Here is a 17,019-nt window from a genome sequence, read left to right as displayed (position 1 = left end):
AATGAATTAAAAAAAATTAATAGTGCCCCTAAATCTAGAGATTATAATGGAGGAATTAACAGCGGTTTTTCTAGCCCCTGTGTTGTTGGGCCCAATCCTGCCTTCCTGGAGAACCCCAAGCTCACGTGTTTCAGAACAAGTTTGGGGCGTGTCCCGAATGGGGCATCAGGCCCCTGGTGTTCAAATAAAAGAACAATGCTTTTATTTGAAACAAACACACATTTGGCATGTCTCTAGTACCTCTATCTGGGGCCCAAGAGGTGCTTTATGAACAGTGGCCTTTTTATTCTGAATTTGTACAGCAGCTGGCAAAAATGGGCTGGGCCTCTAGGCCCCAGGGCAATTCAGAGAAATAACCAATAAATCAATAATAATTTGTTACTAAAGGGAGGCTGTCAGCTGGAAATCGAGTCAATTAAAACCCCCTGAGTCAGAAGTATGAGAGTCCCCACACTTGCCCCCGACTCCCCACTGATTGGTGTGGTTTCACACCCATTCTTCTCCCTCCAGTTGCTATGCAAAATACTCACACAAACAGCTACACCGGGGAAAGAAAAATAAAGTTGACTATACACAACGTGCTGTCAAATGCACAGAGGCAAACAAACTAAAATCATTAGGTCACCGGGATCATAAAAAAATCGGATGTGATTTTTAAGTTGTGTCCCTTTAACTGTCACACCACATCAGACTGGTATATTTCTTATTTTATGGCTGGTGAAACTGAGGCCCAAAGAAGTCCATTGCTCAGGGTCATACAGAAAGACAATGACAGATATGGGAACAGAACCGAGGCGTTTTGGCTGCTAGCCCACTGCTTTAACCATTAGATAACTTTGCCTCCATCAAACTTCTGCTCTCACACTGTGCAGTGGAGTGGGGCTCACTTCAAGGGCTCTGCAATGACAATCAGGGGCCTGAGCAGGCTCTGGTATTTGTGTTTCAACTACTTATGCTTATCTGTGTTTGTGAATGTTTGTCAATGCCGCAGGGAGCTGCTTACTGGGCTGAAACAACTGGGATCTGGTAGTTCAGTTCTGGTATGACGAATCAGATTGAGCAGAGCAGATCTTGCGTTATTTTGATCCCAGACGGGAAAAAGAAAAAACCATCATAAAACACAAAAACAAAGGCACAAATCTGGGGGCTTATTTGAATTCCTGTTAATCCAAACTCTATTTCAGGCACAGTCTCCTAACACCTGCCATCCCTGTATTTTTCTTTTAAATCAATTGGTGCAGTCTGCAAATTTGTTTGCATTCATTCCGGAAGGGATGGGTATCTATTTTCCTACTATGATAACAATAAAATATGTCCTGAATCTATGTCACTCTCTTAATAATGAGTCTGAATACACTTACTGTCACGGTCACATTGCCAAATATTTCTAGCAGCCATTTCATTGCTGTCTGCCAGTCCAGGCCTTCTACCAGAACCCAGCTGTGGGACTAGAAATAAATGGGCTCCCCACCCAGTTGAGCTTCTCTGAACATTGGTGTTAATGGGCACAGATGTCCTCTGCTTTAACACACATAAGTGCTTTCCACAGCTGAGTAACTCCAGTTACCACTGCCCAGTCTCATAGCAGTAAATAAACCAGATAAATTGGCCCTCTGCCTTCTTAAAATTACGTGCTTTACGTAATCTTTATAAGGATGCAACCAGTTTAGACTCCAAAATATAATTGGCAGCACTTGGCAAATAAATAGGGACACTCCTTTGAACTGCACAGAAATGCCATAGTCTACAGAGAACTTTCTGGGAGGACAGAATGACGGAAAATGCCAAATCTGCTAAAATATTGAGATTGTCCCTTTTAAATAAGAAAATGTGGCAAGGATGCAGCTATGCCTTCTCTGCAGCATTGCACTGGTGAGGAACCAAACATCTAATAACAGCAGAACAATAAGGAATCTGCTTAATCTGCAGCAAGGGAGATTTCAGTTATATTAGGAAAACGTTTCTAACTCTACGGGTAATTAAATTCTGGAACAGATTATCAAGGGAGATTGTGGAATCCCTGTCATCACTGGAGGTTTTTAAGAACAGGTTGGACAAACACCGGTCAGGGATGGTCTAGATAATACTTGGTCCTGCCTCAGCGCAGAGGGATGGACTAGATGACCTCTCGAGGTCACTTCTAGCCCGACATTTCTATGACTCTTCACACTATAAAAGTCTTATAAAAATACAACAGATATTTTTCCAGGGCTGCTACATGGAGCTTCTCTTTCATGAGCAAAAGTATCTTGGGGGCCTAAGTGACCTTTAAATGGTTTGGACACACACGTATGTTCTATACACACACATAGAAAGAGACAGTTATATCTCGCCAGTCTATAATATGGGACCTCGTAGTACATTTTCTTCTGTGTAGAATTTTTTTTTCTTGCCTTCAGTCAAAGCCATGGTTTTGTATAGTGATTATACTAGAGAATGTGATCATTCATTTTTGTCATGTTCTCGCACAATACTGCCCATAAATATGTACCGTTTCAGGTCTGTTCCTAAGAGCTCTGGACCTGGCATATTATTGTGCATTACAGTTCATCCCTCGTATTAAAATAATAAACTTGGTTAGGAATATGATTCCAGTATGAATAGCATGAGACCTGACCTTCGTAGGCTCAGCCCTATAATTAACACCAGGTTGAGTGTGCGTGAAGGCTAAGGGGCCTCCAGGGTGCTTGATCAGGGAATAAACCTATTTAAGAGCTAGATTTACTGTGCATCACAGCTGTGTGTTTAACAGGGTCTCTGGGGCCCAGCAGTTTGACTTTAAGGAGATTCTCATGTGGCTCAGATGTCCGCGCTTGAGCCCCTTCTGTCAGCTGATCATTAGGGCAGAGGGAGGGCAGGGATTCTGGTTTCATTATCTCACGACTAACCAGCAAAAGAAGACAGAGTGAAAATGCCCATGGAGAATGGTGGTGGTAAAACAAGTCAAAGTGCAGCTGGTAGGTGTCAGCTCTGGTACCACTTCTGTGACATACATGGTAAATTCCCTCTTCATAAATACAACCCATTTCAGAGCAACACCCCTCAGTCCTGGGCTTCCAGCAGCAATCTTAGAGAGGTCACACAGTATTTCCTGAAAAGCATGGCCACCTGTTATGTGTATTACAGTAGCACCAATTGAGATTGGGCCCCACTGATGATTAATATTTAATAAGTATTATGTATGAACTAAACATGATCATTACAGAAAGAGCAGTCTGAGAACCCTGGGAGCTGTGGTCAGGTCTGACTCACTTGATGGCCTTTGGCAAGACACTTATCATCTTTGTGCTTTTATGTATCCCTCTAGCGGAGTATCCCAGATCAGACCCCTAGGCCATCTGGTATGGTATCCTGCCCCCAGCAGCAGCTAATCGTGGATGTTTCAAAGGAAGGCAATCCTATATACTGAGGGAAAATGGCATTCCTGGCCCCTACAAGCAGGCTGCTTAGGCCCTGAAATATTCAATTTATTTTTACTGCTCATATTTCATCAGCTCATCTACAGATATTCTGAATGGTCCCAACACTCTCACCCATTCACCCCTTTGTTTTAAACCCAGCCACAGTTTATTATTCCTGAAACCTGGGTGATGAAAATTCATGTTGAGGTTGCGCTAAGATTTAGGACTCTCTCCTCCCTCTCCATATGCATGGGTAATTTCCATTAGTGTTAATAGGAGTGAAGAGCGGTACACATGCATGAAGGGGAGACTAGCCACCCCTTTGACACTAGAGATCAGGAGCAATGGCAAAATAAGCCCACACACTGACGCAGGCTCTCTTGTGTTGCTACTGCTGTAGGACAGCTCAAGGACTTCCGCTATTTCCCTAGTAAAGACTCAATTGTGCCATTTTTTTTAAATGCTAAAAAGAAAAGACAGAAAGCTGGCCTGAGAAATCAACGTGATTCTTTGGATCTGTGTAGATAGAACAGATCTGCTGGCAACTTTTGGTTCCATGGCACCATCAGGAATTCAGGCAGAGCCTTGAAAAATAAAGTGTCCCTCAAAAGTGCTAAGACACTCGTTATAAGCACGACATGTTCGTAAGGGCCTCACATGAGACAGGACAGAACAGTCATGCACAGATGAGCCAGCTAATCACAGCCAGGCTAAAGCTTGCCACAACAACCGAACTGCTCTGAACATATAGCAATGTTCTCAGTTGAAATCCCACCCTGCTGTGGTTCTCTTACCTTCCCCGAGAGCTTTCAGAGTGTGCAGCTCCTCCACTACATCTCTATCACTTCCTTCCTCACAGGACTGGCTCACAAGTGGTGTAATCCATCAAAACGGGGGCCCAATTGTCGTGTTCACTTCCCACTTCCACATTGTGTTTATGTGCAGGACAGGAAGGGGCAGTCAAAAGGTGGCGTGAGTCAATAGGAAACAATGGTCTAGGCTCAGTCTGGGATAAACAAAAACACTGCAGCCACAAAAACCGCAAAGCACAAAGCCCGTAAGAAAACAAAGAAGGTATGTCTATATAGAAATGCGTTAGCATTTGCTAGCACCAGCTATTGGGGGAAGGAGATGTGGAATTAAAAGATATACTATCTGCCCAAAATAGGGTATGATGGGGCCTCAGTTTCCCCTTTTGTAAAATGGGGATAATGATACTGACCTCCCTTGTAAAGTACTTTGAGACCTACAGCGGAAAGCTCTAAATAACAGCTAGCTATTATTACTGGTACGGTTCTATGTTTTCATGACATGAGTCTCTCTCTCTCTCTCTCTGTAGGAGGATCTATTTCATACAGATACAATACACACATACATGTACAATCTAAGACACACACACACACACACAGTACAACTTGATTTCTATGAAGGTTACAGGCCCCCATTCTAGAGTGCAGTGAAGAGAACAGCAGCTGGCCTGACAGTTTCAGCATTGTGAAAGGGGCCACGCGCAGGAGCTGCGAACGCAAGCCAGCGTTATAGGAACTTTGTTGGAGCCCAGCCCCTGTACGGTGTGCTGGTCTGCAAAGGGCAATGAGCGGCACAGTATCCGTGCAACCCTGGAGATTTGGTTTCACGCACTCTCTCACACACTGAGAGTCCTAATCTATTATTTTGTATGACAGATGGCAGCATTTACTTTAGAAACTTGGATTCTTTCTTTGCTTGCTGCCCCGCTCACATAAACTATCCTAAAGATTACTTCCAGAAGGAGAGGAAATGGCTGTTCTGTACAGACAGGGCTGGTGCTGGCTGATTTGCAGTGTGGAATCGGACTTGGGGGGGTTCCCCATGATTCAGAACAGAGTTATTTATTTGATTTATACAATGTAGACGTCGATGGTTTATGTGCCTAGAGCTTGATGTCAGGTACAACACACCTCCCAATCCAAACCACAGTGCACACAACATCAGCTGGAAGTTCAACCGCCCGGACCTACAACAAATAAGTTCTTCCCCACTCAACCCAGGAAAAACCAGGGCAAAAGCTTTGGAGAGCGCCCTAGAGATCAACACATTCGTGCTCTGTTGAACCAAGCGTGAGGAAGAGATGCAGTGTCGCCAACTCTTGTGATCGTATTGCGAGTCTCATGGTATTTGGTGTTTTTCATGCAGCCTCAGCTCCTGGAATCACGTGAACATACAGAATCTCAGCTTTTGCTTTTTTTAAAGTAACTTTCAAGCCCCTATGATTGCAGACAAAAAGCTTGAAAACGTGACCCCTAAAGACTCACAATCCAGAAGGGAAATGAAAGAAACCCCAATTTTATTTGTTGTTTAAATTTCATGATTTTCAAGCCAATCAAATTATGAGGGAGAGCAACGCATGACTTTTGAAAACTTGGGGCTGGCTATTGTGGGAGACAGCTGCAGAATGTAAGCTCCTTGGGGCAAGAACCATCTCTTTGCTCTGGGTTTGTATGGCACCGAGCCCAGTGGAGGCCTAGTCCCTGTCTGCAGCTCCTAGCTGATACCACAACACAACTAACAAACAGGGCTGCAGCCCCTCCACTGTGAACGCCCTGATGTACCAATCTGGGGCAGGGCTGATCTGATCTCCACAGCTGTGGTGGAAGTGTGGACCAGGAACCAACTTGCTGAAATTCCAAGTGAGGTTTCTGAGGGGTTCTGGTTTCCAGCTCCCACCACCCAGGCCTTATCTGGTGGTTTATTAGGCGATCCCCAGTCAGCAGGCGGAAAGCAATTGACAAACACAGAGAAGCGTTAATGCTACTGAAGCATGAACATCCAGGGTGGCAAACAAGTTCCTTTGGTGCTACTGATCCCTGTACCTCAGCGCCCAGGCAACAGCACAGACACAAACCCTGGGGTTCAAAGGTCCTTTTATCAGACTTCTTTTTTCTTTTGCAGAACAACATAGCATTGCTGCCACGAGTGAACCGAAAAGCACCCGGGCAGCGTGGCCATCAGTGATTAATGTATCGTGAACCGCTTTACTCGCTACACGTGACAAAGCTCAGACACGCCCATTGTTATTCATGTCGGTCTGGCTGAGGGGGCAAACCGGCAAGAGGCTGGCATGTGCTGCAGCATTCCAGGTAGCCACCCGGGGATGGTCACAGAGCGCACACAAGCCAAGCCCTCAGCGCCATCTGGCTGGGATTAACCCCAATTTCCAAGGACACCGGCTCAGCATCTGACTCCCCCAGCACAGAGAACAGGATCAGGGACGGATGGACACGGACATACAGGCTGCTTACTGTTAACTCAGCGCAGCAGCTCATGTGTACGTTCAGCAGCAAGCTGGATCTTTAAGGCAACAGCACACCTTCCTCTTACTACAAGAAGGCCGCCACAGGGAGTTCATCTGGAGCACGTTAAGCATTCTCCAGCCGCTCTGGGGGCTCGTGGTCGAAAGTGAGTCTACGTTGACATTGACCTGCCAAGTTCTAGGAAGGCCATTTCTGTAGCACAGTGTAGGAAACACGTATCCTTGTGAATGCTGGGACTAGCTCTTCCCAGGGTTCTTCCACCTCCTGCAATTGGCCATGGAGTAACAGATTGGAGTGGATGAGAGCTCTGTTCTCAGAGTCAGGGAGACAGGAAAGTGCTTAGGACACCAGTAACAAACAAGCAACACAGATAAGGGTGCAGGAATTCCCCAGAGATTTCTCCTGCACTTGCTATGGTGCTGGGAGTGTTGCCTAGTGATTTACAGCAGGGGACGAATTTAGATTTCGTGATTTAGAGTAATCAGGGCTTCACCACTGTCTCACCATCTGACCTGGGGCAAGTCACTTCACCCGAGGGATATTACCTTGTGCTGCGATCTTTCCCAAGTGAAAAAGGGCCATAGCAGATATGCATGTAATACCTTAATGCTACAGGAAGTGGTGCCGGGCAATTCTGTGCCTAGAGTTTCTCCTTGTAAGTCTGCACTGAACGAGTGGCCCAGCATATTAATGGACAAGTTGCTGCAGAGGTCATGGGCACTTGTAGTCATAATTCTCAGGGCACGTTTTGTAAGAGTCAAGACAATAACCCTGTGTGCTGGCCAAAAGCCCTCTTAGTGACCACTCTGTTCATTTAAATTCCCTTCACAGTTTCAACGGGATCAGAATTCTCCTTCCTTCATTCTGTGTCTTAAACTGTTGTATGGTGCTGCTGGGTGCCGTTAAACGATGACAGCCCTCTGCCCTTAATGGCTCCTTCACCCTTGTGAAAGGACAAGCACTGAAATATACAAGAAACCCGGTTCTCTGAAAGGCTCCAAGAGCCATATTCCTGTCTGTTTCGTCACTAAGCCAGCCAAGGGACACGACACAAACCACAGCTAAGCTCCTAGGTCTAAACGCTAACTTCCCACATCTGCACCATCATTCAAGTGTGGTAAATAATATCCTGGCTCCAAAACCAATCACCGCTCTGCCACTGACAGAAGTAACGGCCATGGCAGCGCTAACAGTCAATTCTGGTTTAGAAGGGAGAGGTTTGCAGAATGGGTCCATGTCCCTTGTCGTCACTGTCGGAGTCTCTCTAAAAGCCTGGCCATCGGCCACTCTTTTCCAGACTTCCCCCTTTTTGTTCCTCTCTTGGGCTGCCAGTTCCTGGTGAAGGCTCCAGATTCACTCTGGCTGGGGAACCCACTGTCCACCGATCATCTGGAAGGAGCTGGGTTTCTTTGGTGATAATGCACCCAGCACTATTCAATTTCAATTTTACTTGACATTCAGCAGATTGGGCTTTTGCTACCACGTGCTCAATCCCAGGGCAGACATCCTCTAGCAACCCAGACTGCACAGACCCATGGGTAGCATAGAAAGGCTGGTGATATTGTTTAATACCAATAACAATGATATGTACTTTGTCTTTCTGTAGGGCCTCCATCTGCAGAGCTCAAAGCACTTTACAGGCTTTCTTAAGCTTCATAACCCCTCTAGGTAAAGGTCCGTAGGAATCACTTTACACACACATACACACGCGCACACACACACACACACACACACGCTGCTATTGCTAGTGTGGAACAAGTAAGAGTTTGACAGCACACAGCAACATTACACAACGGCTTAGGTCAGGAAGCGAAGACTACTGTCTTCACAGGACAATTTGGGGCAATGTATGGAAACAGAAGGGAATTTCCTGAGCTGGAATTTGCCCAGCACCCCAGAATTAACACCCTTACTCCTAAAAAACGTGGGATATGACCTTTCATGACGTACTGGGTGGGATCTTCGTAAGAAGGCCCTCAGGAGCACAGACTCCACAGTGCAGGGCATTTCAGGTCTTCCCAGTCCCTCATGAAGTCTGAGGTGCACTCAAGGGACAGTGGCTCCCAGGAAATGCCCTGCTGGCGGAAGAACTGGTTTAAATTACCTCTGGGATTTTCAGCTCTGTTATGCATGTGATGGCACCAGTGCACGTACCACGTTGCACAATCACTTTGAAAGAGTTAATAGCCGGCACATTTGCCTATCAGATTGTGGGTGTGACAAATTGCTTAAAGGCTTTTGCTAAAATTCTTTGTTTTATCACCCTAATTCTTGTTCCCAAATCTTGGCCATTCATCTACTGGCTGCAGCCCAGCTTCACTGCGTCCTGTTCGCTGGCTGGGAGCCGAGTGGGTGAACTCTGCCCATCACACCAGCGCAGAGATCTGGATCTACCATTGCCAGAACCGCACCAGCATGAGGACACCCACTGCCACCAAATGCACTTTCCCCAGGACTCCTGATCCCACCTGACTCACTCCAGGTCAAAACATCTGGCTGAAACAATAGTGTGCGGCTGGGCAAGGGAAACTTCTTTTCTGCGTCTCTAGAGAAGTTCTGCAGCTTTGACTAAGCTCCTGCTCATTTCCTTCTCAGATGCAAAAGTTCTGGCTATTGACAGGGCGTCCGATCAGCCAGCTGGACACTGGGCAAGATGTGGGGGAGGAGTTTCGTTTGAAAGAACAGGCTAGAGAGTGAGGATAAGGGAGAGGAGACTCTTTATGGAACTGTGAGCCAGGGTTGTTAGAAGTATTTCTAAATCACCCGTCACCATATCATCCAGCTGCCATGGGCATCTCCTGTGCTGGAGTTAGTGCCAATCTGCTCCGGAAGGCAACGTCCCTCACATGAGTCATCTCCAAGAGCTGGAGTGAGAATATGCGCCACACACCTGAAGAGAACAACAGCAGAGAGTGCAAATGGAATCATGGACTGGACTTCTCAGTTCACAATAAGCAGGGCACATGACGCGTCTGCGTTCTGGCTGGAGGCTCTCAGTTTAGACAGAAAATGAAAGGAAGGAGACAGAGAGAGAGAGAGAGACAGAGCAAGCAGCGGAAGAGGATCCCTTGAGACGACCAAGCATCTTTGAGGCCTGATCTACACTACAGAGTTAGGTTGACATAAGGCACTTATGTCAACCTAATTACGTCAGTGTCTATACTACAGCCTTGCTCCCGCTGATGTAGGTGCCCTGCTACACCAATATAATTACTCCACCTCCCCGAGAGGCTCAGGACTTGTGTCGGTGTAGTTAGCCTGATGCAGTGTCTCTGTAGACACTGGGTTCCTTACATCAGCTGTTGCCTGTCTTGTCAATTTCAGGGATCAATTGCCAGGTCTCCGCTCCAAGCAAGGCTCCCAGCTTGGGCTCCCCCTTGGAGCCCTGCTGCCCCTAGGGTCCCTGCTCCCAGCAGAGAGCCCAGCTGCACCGAGTCTGCCCCACCCTTCCACTCCCGTGGCTCTTGGCTCCCTGCTGGGAGCGTGGCAGCCAGCTGGCTGGAAGCAGGGAGGCGAGAAGCCTGGGGGACAATTGAGCTCCTGGTGGGAGCTGTGCAGAGCTGAGAACCCTGGCTCTCAGCTCCCCGCATTGCCCCTCTTCAGTCGGTGCAAGCGCTCCTGGTGAGGATGCACACCACCAACAGAACAAGGGTAGTTTGGACATCAGCCACCGGAGTAATTACTGTGGTGCCTGTTAGTCAACCTACCCTAGGTCGACTTAAGATTGTAGTGTAGACATGCCCTCAATCACCAAGAAAAAAGAATCTTTCCAGAAATCTGGATGCCCACCTGTTCAGAAGTGGTCACTGACTTGGGATATCCAACCTGAAACATCCTCGGCCTGATTTTCAAAGGCGCTGAGCACACACAATTCCAGCAGAAGGCAATGCCCCTAAAAAAACAGATCCCAAGGGTCTCAAGCTGTACCCCCAGAAACTGAGGCACCCAAAAATCAGTGGTCTCTTTTGAAAATGTTGGCCTTGCCTTCCATTATTCCAGCTGATAACGTTACAGGCTCCTTGACAGCTCTTTGCAACATAAAAGACAATTGTAGCTTATATTATTAAGTCTGTCATCAAAATTACAGATGTCTAACACTATGAAAGTCAAAAAGGAGCAGAGAAGGAGGGCGGTTCTGATGCATAAACCCCAGCGGAGCTATGGGGAGCATTTTGAATAAGAAAAGGTGTTATTCCTGTCACTCTTACAGCAGCTGAGATCCTATGAAATTACTTATTGCTTTCTCTTTCTGTGCACAATCTTTCCAGCCTCTCAAATATGCACCCTAGGGCCACAAAATCCTACTAAGCTGCTCTGCTAAAACAACAGACAGATACACACAGCTCAGCCCTACTGGGAGGAGCACGGAGCACAGCATGCATGGTTCACTGGGAGAAAGCAAGGAGACACTTTCCCAGTGAGCGGAGAATTCCCTTTTGTTTAAACAGCTTTTGCACCCACCGCACTGGCGTCTCCTCATTTTAATATTGTCAACTAATGAGGCTATGAGAGGCAGTTCAGCCTCTTAGGAGTTTGCTTGGGCTGTGTTTTTAGGCCTAACCACAGCGATTTCTCCTCCCTCAAGCGCTGCAATCACTCCTGGTGACATCAAGTACTAATTGCTAAGGGCCAGAGGGTGCCTGGCTCCTGCATGGGGATACAGAGGAAAGAGGGGTGCAAAGAGCCTGCCCCAGCCTCCCAACCAGGGACTCAGCAAAAAGGGATGCTGCACAAGCACTCTGCAGAGCTAATGCTGCTGTAGGGACTGTTCTCTCCAAAGAGGCCATGGCCCCAAACCCCCCCCCTTATGCACCCACACAAGAAAAGTAACTGAACAACTGATGGCTGAGAAATAAAAAGAAGTAAGTGGAGTCAAATCAATTTGCCTTTGAACATTAACTTGACTATTAATAACCACTTGGCCTGTGAAAATGCCAGCCTACAATTTAACATGAACATATTCTAGTAGATCTGTGACCTTCCTCTTCTCCTCATACTCCCGGCCCATCCTCCTCCTCCTGCCTGGCATGCTTCCTCAAAGCTGGATCCTGCTTGGTGTGCGTCACCTCCACCCCCCCTGGGGAGCCACATCTAGCCCCTGGCCTCGGCAAGACCCCATCCGAAAGCTGTGTCCGACTCTCTGGTGTGCCGCGGTGCTACCTCACCCCCTGGCCTGAAGCATTAACAACAAACATCACATACATGGTTCCCATCATCAGCACCCCCACTAGAAATTGCTCCTGCGCCCGTCCCCCTGGGGCTCTGGTTACCATAAGGATTTACTGCTTTTTTTTTTTTTAAATGTAAAGCAATATAGCAACCATGACAATCTTCACAACCTGGTAATTATTTTTTGCAGTGCTTGAATGGTGAATAATGCAAAGACCAGTACAGATAAAGTAACTGGTTAAGATTTTTCAAGCAGCATCCACTATCGTGACACGTTTTTTAACTGGCCTCTATTGAATTTAATTTTTTTTAAAAGGTTTGTACGAAACCTAATACGAAGGGAAACATTTGCCAGGGGTTATTTGATTAATTTAATTTAATTTCAAAGACATCCGTTATTTTGTAATTTTGTTTTTCAATTTTAACCTTCCCCGAAGTGTTCGGATCAGGCAGGCACCAGACAAGTGCAGGGGATCCGGAGAGCTGACCAGTGTTAAGCTGGGGGGGTGGGGGGGGGGGGGTGTGTGAAACTGCTCTGTCTAGTTTCACTGCCCCAGTCGGAATGAAATGCAAAACGCACACATGGGGGAATGAACTGGAGCTCGGCTTTAACCACTACCTCGGGGTTAATTCTCAGCCGCCCTGAGCACATTAGGGAAGGACAGTCGCATTCTTAGCTTATGGGAGTTTTAAGTTGACAGTCTCCCTTTAAAGATAGGGATCACAGCCTCCTGCAGGCACCCCCCCGACCCATTCCTCGGTCCCACGCACCAGGCTGCTCCCTCCAGGCGCTGGGACCAGGGCGCTCACCTTGTGGGCACGTCTCGGGGGGTGAGCGCACGGGGCTTACGCACAAAGCTGCTCCGACAACCCCCATCCCGGATGGAGCAAGACGCTGCCCCGCAGGCGGCCGGGCCGGGGTCTGGCTGCACCGCCCGGAGTTGGGCTGGAGGGGCAGCGGCCTCTGCCCCTGCGGGCTGCTTGCACCGGAGCAGCAGGGACGTCCCCCGGGGGCGGCCCGCTCCGAGAGCCCGGGGCCGGGCGCCTGGGAGTCTCCCGCGCTCCCTCTTGCAAGGCGAGCCGGGCTCCGGCAGCCCCGGGGGTCCCGCGGGACACTCACCTCGCGCCGCTGCTCCGGCCGGAGGGGCGCCCGGCCCAGGCTGGGGTTAGTGGGAGCAGATCTCGGAGCACGCTCCGGCCTGCGGAGCCCGAGGCCGCCCCCCTTCCTCTGCAGCTGGCCGGGCGCAGCACGCTGCCGCCTGCCCCTCGCTTGTAATTCAACTCCCTTCCCGAGGGCTCGCTTCTCTGGGAACAAGGAGCGGCATCGGCTCCAGCGCCCAGCCGCTCGCTCAGGGACTGGCTCCGACTGCACGGCCAAGCTGGTTTACACGGCAAAGGACCTCATTCCGAATTAAGCAGAACCTAGCACATTTCTTCATCGTCTGTAACTGGTGCGGTTCAGCAAACCGGTGGGTGAAGAGCGACAAGGCCCGCGTGTCTGCCTGTGGGCTCCCCCAGTTACAGATTGCCTACAAATCCCTTAACTAGACACCCCTCCATTGCCAAGTGGAAATCTCCAGCGCTGCCCGAGATAAGTGACTGGTGGACGCACTAAGGAGGGATGGGGCTGGGCGGGGAGAATGTAGTCAAGTGAAAGGAATAAATGTTTCCAAACTCTCCCTGAGATGTAGCTGCCTAGGCCTGAAATGTATCATTAAAATGTCAAGCCTGTTTCACACACATTTGCGTCTGGAATCACAGCCAGGTCTTTATTAGTTCCTTAAGACAGTTAACCTTTTAAAGCAAAATTATAACAAGGTTGTCAGGGTGGTTGGTTTTTCCCCCCTGCCTTGCTGTCTATAATACACATTTTAAATTATGGACACAGAGAGAGACACATTCCATGTACAAAGCATTAAGCATGAACTAAAGGGCATCATGTAGGGTGACCAGATGTCCCAATTTTATAGGGACAGTCCTGATTTTTGGGTCTTTCTTATATAGGCTCCTATTACCCCCCCCCTCCCGATTTTTCACATTTGCGGTCTGGTCACTCTAGCATCATGCAATGCCTCCCCTCAAACCCAAGAGTCTCATCCCCTATTGAAAGGGGAAGGATGGACTTATGGATAAGGCACAAGCTTGGGTCAATTTTCCAGCTCTACAGTAGACTCCCCTCCCCCCCCCATGAACATTAATTTATCTGAGCCTCAGTGTAATGAGCTAATAATAGCTCCTTGCTCTCAGCTGTCTGATCAGAGCACACTGTGGAGTATGGGGACTGTGTATTTCCATAGTACGGGCGCACTGGAGCCCCTAGGCCCTACTGTAATACAAATGAAAAACAAAAATGAATGCTGGTGCCCAAGGCTTGGAAACCAAAGATGTTAGCAGAGAGCATCTTGAAACTCCACTTCCAATTCTTGCCTCAGCTTCTCCATCTCTAGCATGGGGATTTGGTAAGGAAAAATAAGTGCTAAGGAGATTCGTTACTCACTTCTTCTGAAGGGGTAAGTATTAGTAACAGTAATTTCTGTCCTCTACAGAAACCTCACAGAAGCCTAATGTAGTAATAAATCATGGTTTCTGACAGCAAGACAGGGCCCTCTTTTCCATCATATGAAATTAATAGGCAGCAGATTTAAAACAAACAAAAGGAAGAATTTTTTCACACAACACATAGTCAACCTGTGGAACTGATTGCCAGAGGATGTTGTGAAGGCCAAGACTATTACAGGGTTCAAAAAAGAACTAGATAAGATCATGGAGGATAGGTCCATCAATGTCTATTAACCAGGATGTCCCTAACCTCTGGTTGCCAGAAGTTGGGAATGGGCAACAGGATGGATCACTTGATCATTACCTGTTCTGTTAATTCCCTCTGGGGCACCTGGCATTGGCCACCATTGGAAGACAGGATACTGGGCTAGATGGACCTTTGATCTGACCCAGTGTGGATGTTCTTATGTTCTTGTATCATACTAGAAAATTAAAATATAATGACCTGATAGGCAGCCTCAGCTCAGCAGATTTTAGTTCCCCTTTATCAATTAGGAAATTCCAGCCAGTGACAAAAATACAAGAGAAAACATGACTAGTTGGGTTGATATCCCACAATCCCAAAGCAGTAATTTTCATACTTCTAATCTGGAGCGTTCATGATCACTGCCTTGATGTTGACCTTGCATAAGTGATGGTGTGGCCAAAAGAGCTAATGGGAGCTGGGATGCATAAATGGGAATCTCAAATAGGAGTGGAGGGGTTATTTTCCTTCTGTGTTTGGCACTGGTGTGACCACTGCTGGAATCCTATTTCCAGTTCTGGTGACCACAGTTCAAGAAGGACATTGATAAATCGGAGATTGTTTAGAGAAGAGCTATGAGAATAATTAATGGATCAGAAAACATGTCTTTGTGTCGATCATTATAACAGTTCAATCTATTTAGCTTAGTAAAGAGAAAGTTGGGGCATGATTTGATCACAGTTTATAAATGCTGATATGGAGAACAACTATTTAATAATGGGCACTTCAATCTACCAGGGAAAGGTATAACAATCGAAAGGATAGAAGTTGAAGCTAGACAAATTCTGACTAGAAATAAGGTGTAAATATTTAATAGTGAGAGTAATTGGAACAATTTACCATTTTTAATCAAGACTGGATGTTTTTCTAAAAGCTCTGCTCTAGGAATTATTTTGGGAGGTTCTTGGGCCTATGTTATACAGGAGGTCAGACTACACGATCACAGTAGTCCCTTCTAGTCTTAGCCTATGAACAGCCGGGGCTGTGATTTTGTTCTACTTTTGTTGCTTACATCATGCACCCAATGTTCACATGGAAGGGATGCACAGATTTCTTGCTATGAAAACAGGATGGATCCTGGCACAAAGAGAAGAACATTGAGCAGATCCACTGTTTCTGGAAATTCCTAGTTTGGGGGCAAGTAGTTGGAAAGGCAGAGCAGCAGAAATGTTGTCAATTGCAATGTCTTGATCTTATTCCAGCAGCCTGGGTAATACTAGTGCATGAGCACATGCGTTTCAGTGTCACTCCAATTTAAACATGGCAGCCTTCTAATCTACGGCATGCAATTTGCACAGCTTGCTCTATAGTCACATTGGTGTCCAGGCTTTCACATCCTAACCATGCTTACCTTGAGTTCAGTTGCTCTTGTGCCAGATGCCTGGCATGTTGTAAGCTGATAGATAAGAAATCAAAATGTCTGTGTGCAATACCCACAACGAGGTGACTTAGGACAGCAAGAGATCAACTGAAAAGGAAACAACATTCCTGAAGATCCATTTACAGTAGGACTGGACAGGAGGTCACTAAGTGGGAAAAGGGTATTGGACTCATACTCCTATGTAGGTGTTTACAGGCCAGATCAATGCTTATTGAACTCAATGGCAAAATTCCCACTGACTTCAGTGAAGGCTGGATTAGGCCCTTTGTCAGACATTCATTGTTGTTAATGTGGACTGGCATAGATCTGGAGTGCTACCAACATGGCATTTGCTGTTGAGAGGGACGTAATTTCCTTTTAGCCTGAAGAGCAGGAAAACTTCCTGGAGCCATAAAGAAATGTATAAATTATAATTATTTGACTCAGGGGCAGCGTGTACAAAAAGATAGCTACTATTCCAGGTGCAAGCACAACTACATGCAAAGGGCATAATCTGAAGCTTTGAGGTGCCTTAAAAATGTAGGGAAGGCAAAATATCCATGATTCCCAAAGGTCTTTCAGGGAAACGTTCATAGACCTATTCCCTCGGTTATTCCTGAGCCCTCGTATGACTCAAACTTCTGCCTGCTAGTGAAGTACCTGTTCAATACAGAACATATTCCTCCTGATTCTGACTACAGGGCACATGATCTTACAAAGCCAGAAACTTCCTACCTGTACCTTGCTGCATCTTGAATCAACTTAGTGGCATTTTCTTCATGAGACTGTATTGCAGTTCATAGACTTCAAGATCGGGGGGGACCATTGTGATCATCTAGTCTGACCTTCTGCACATCACAGGCTCTCATAAATAACTCTCAAATAACTCTGCTCCTGCCCTGGTATTTATCCATCTGATGAATTTATAGATAGCAATCCTATCTCCCCCTCAGCCTTTGTTTGGTTAGGCTAAACAAGCCAAGTTCCAGGAGT

General features: G+C 47.0%; 1 protein-coding gene across 21 annotated transcripts in view; it reads right to left on the bottom strand.

The window, feature by feature from the left end:
- DAB2IP (DAB2 interacting protein) overlaps positions 1-17,019 on the bottom strand; it is a 411,471-nt gene that overhangs the window by 110,957 nt on the left and 283,495 nt on the right. The window contains exon 1 of one of the 21 annotated variants that reach the window (XM_005299445.5): positions 12,984-13,442. The exons of 18 other annotated variants lie outside the window; for them this stretch is intronic. The gene's annotated coding sequence lies outside the window, so the exon portion shown is untranslated. Of the gene's footprint in view, positions 1-12,673; positions 12,805-12,983; positions 13,443-17,019 lie in introns of those variants that run through there. 2 more of the 21 variants (XM_065572100.1, XM_042854397.2) reach the window with 2 other exon arrangements.

This window comes from Chrysemys picta, chromosome 18 (assembly GCF_011386835.1).
Source record: "Chrysemys picta bellii isolate R12L10 chromosome 18, ASM1138683v2, whole genome shotgun sequence".
Taxonomy (NCBI): domain Eukaryota; kingdom Metazoa; phylum Chordata; order Testudines; family Emydidae; genus Chrysemys; species Chrysemys picta.
Note: the sequence above shows the minus strand (reverse complement) of the source record. Positions and strands in the feature narration are given on the sequence as shown.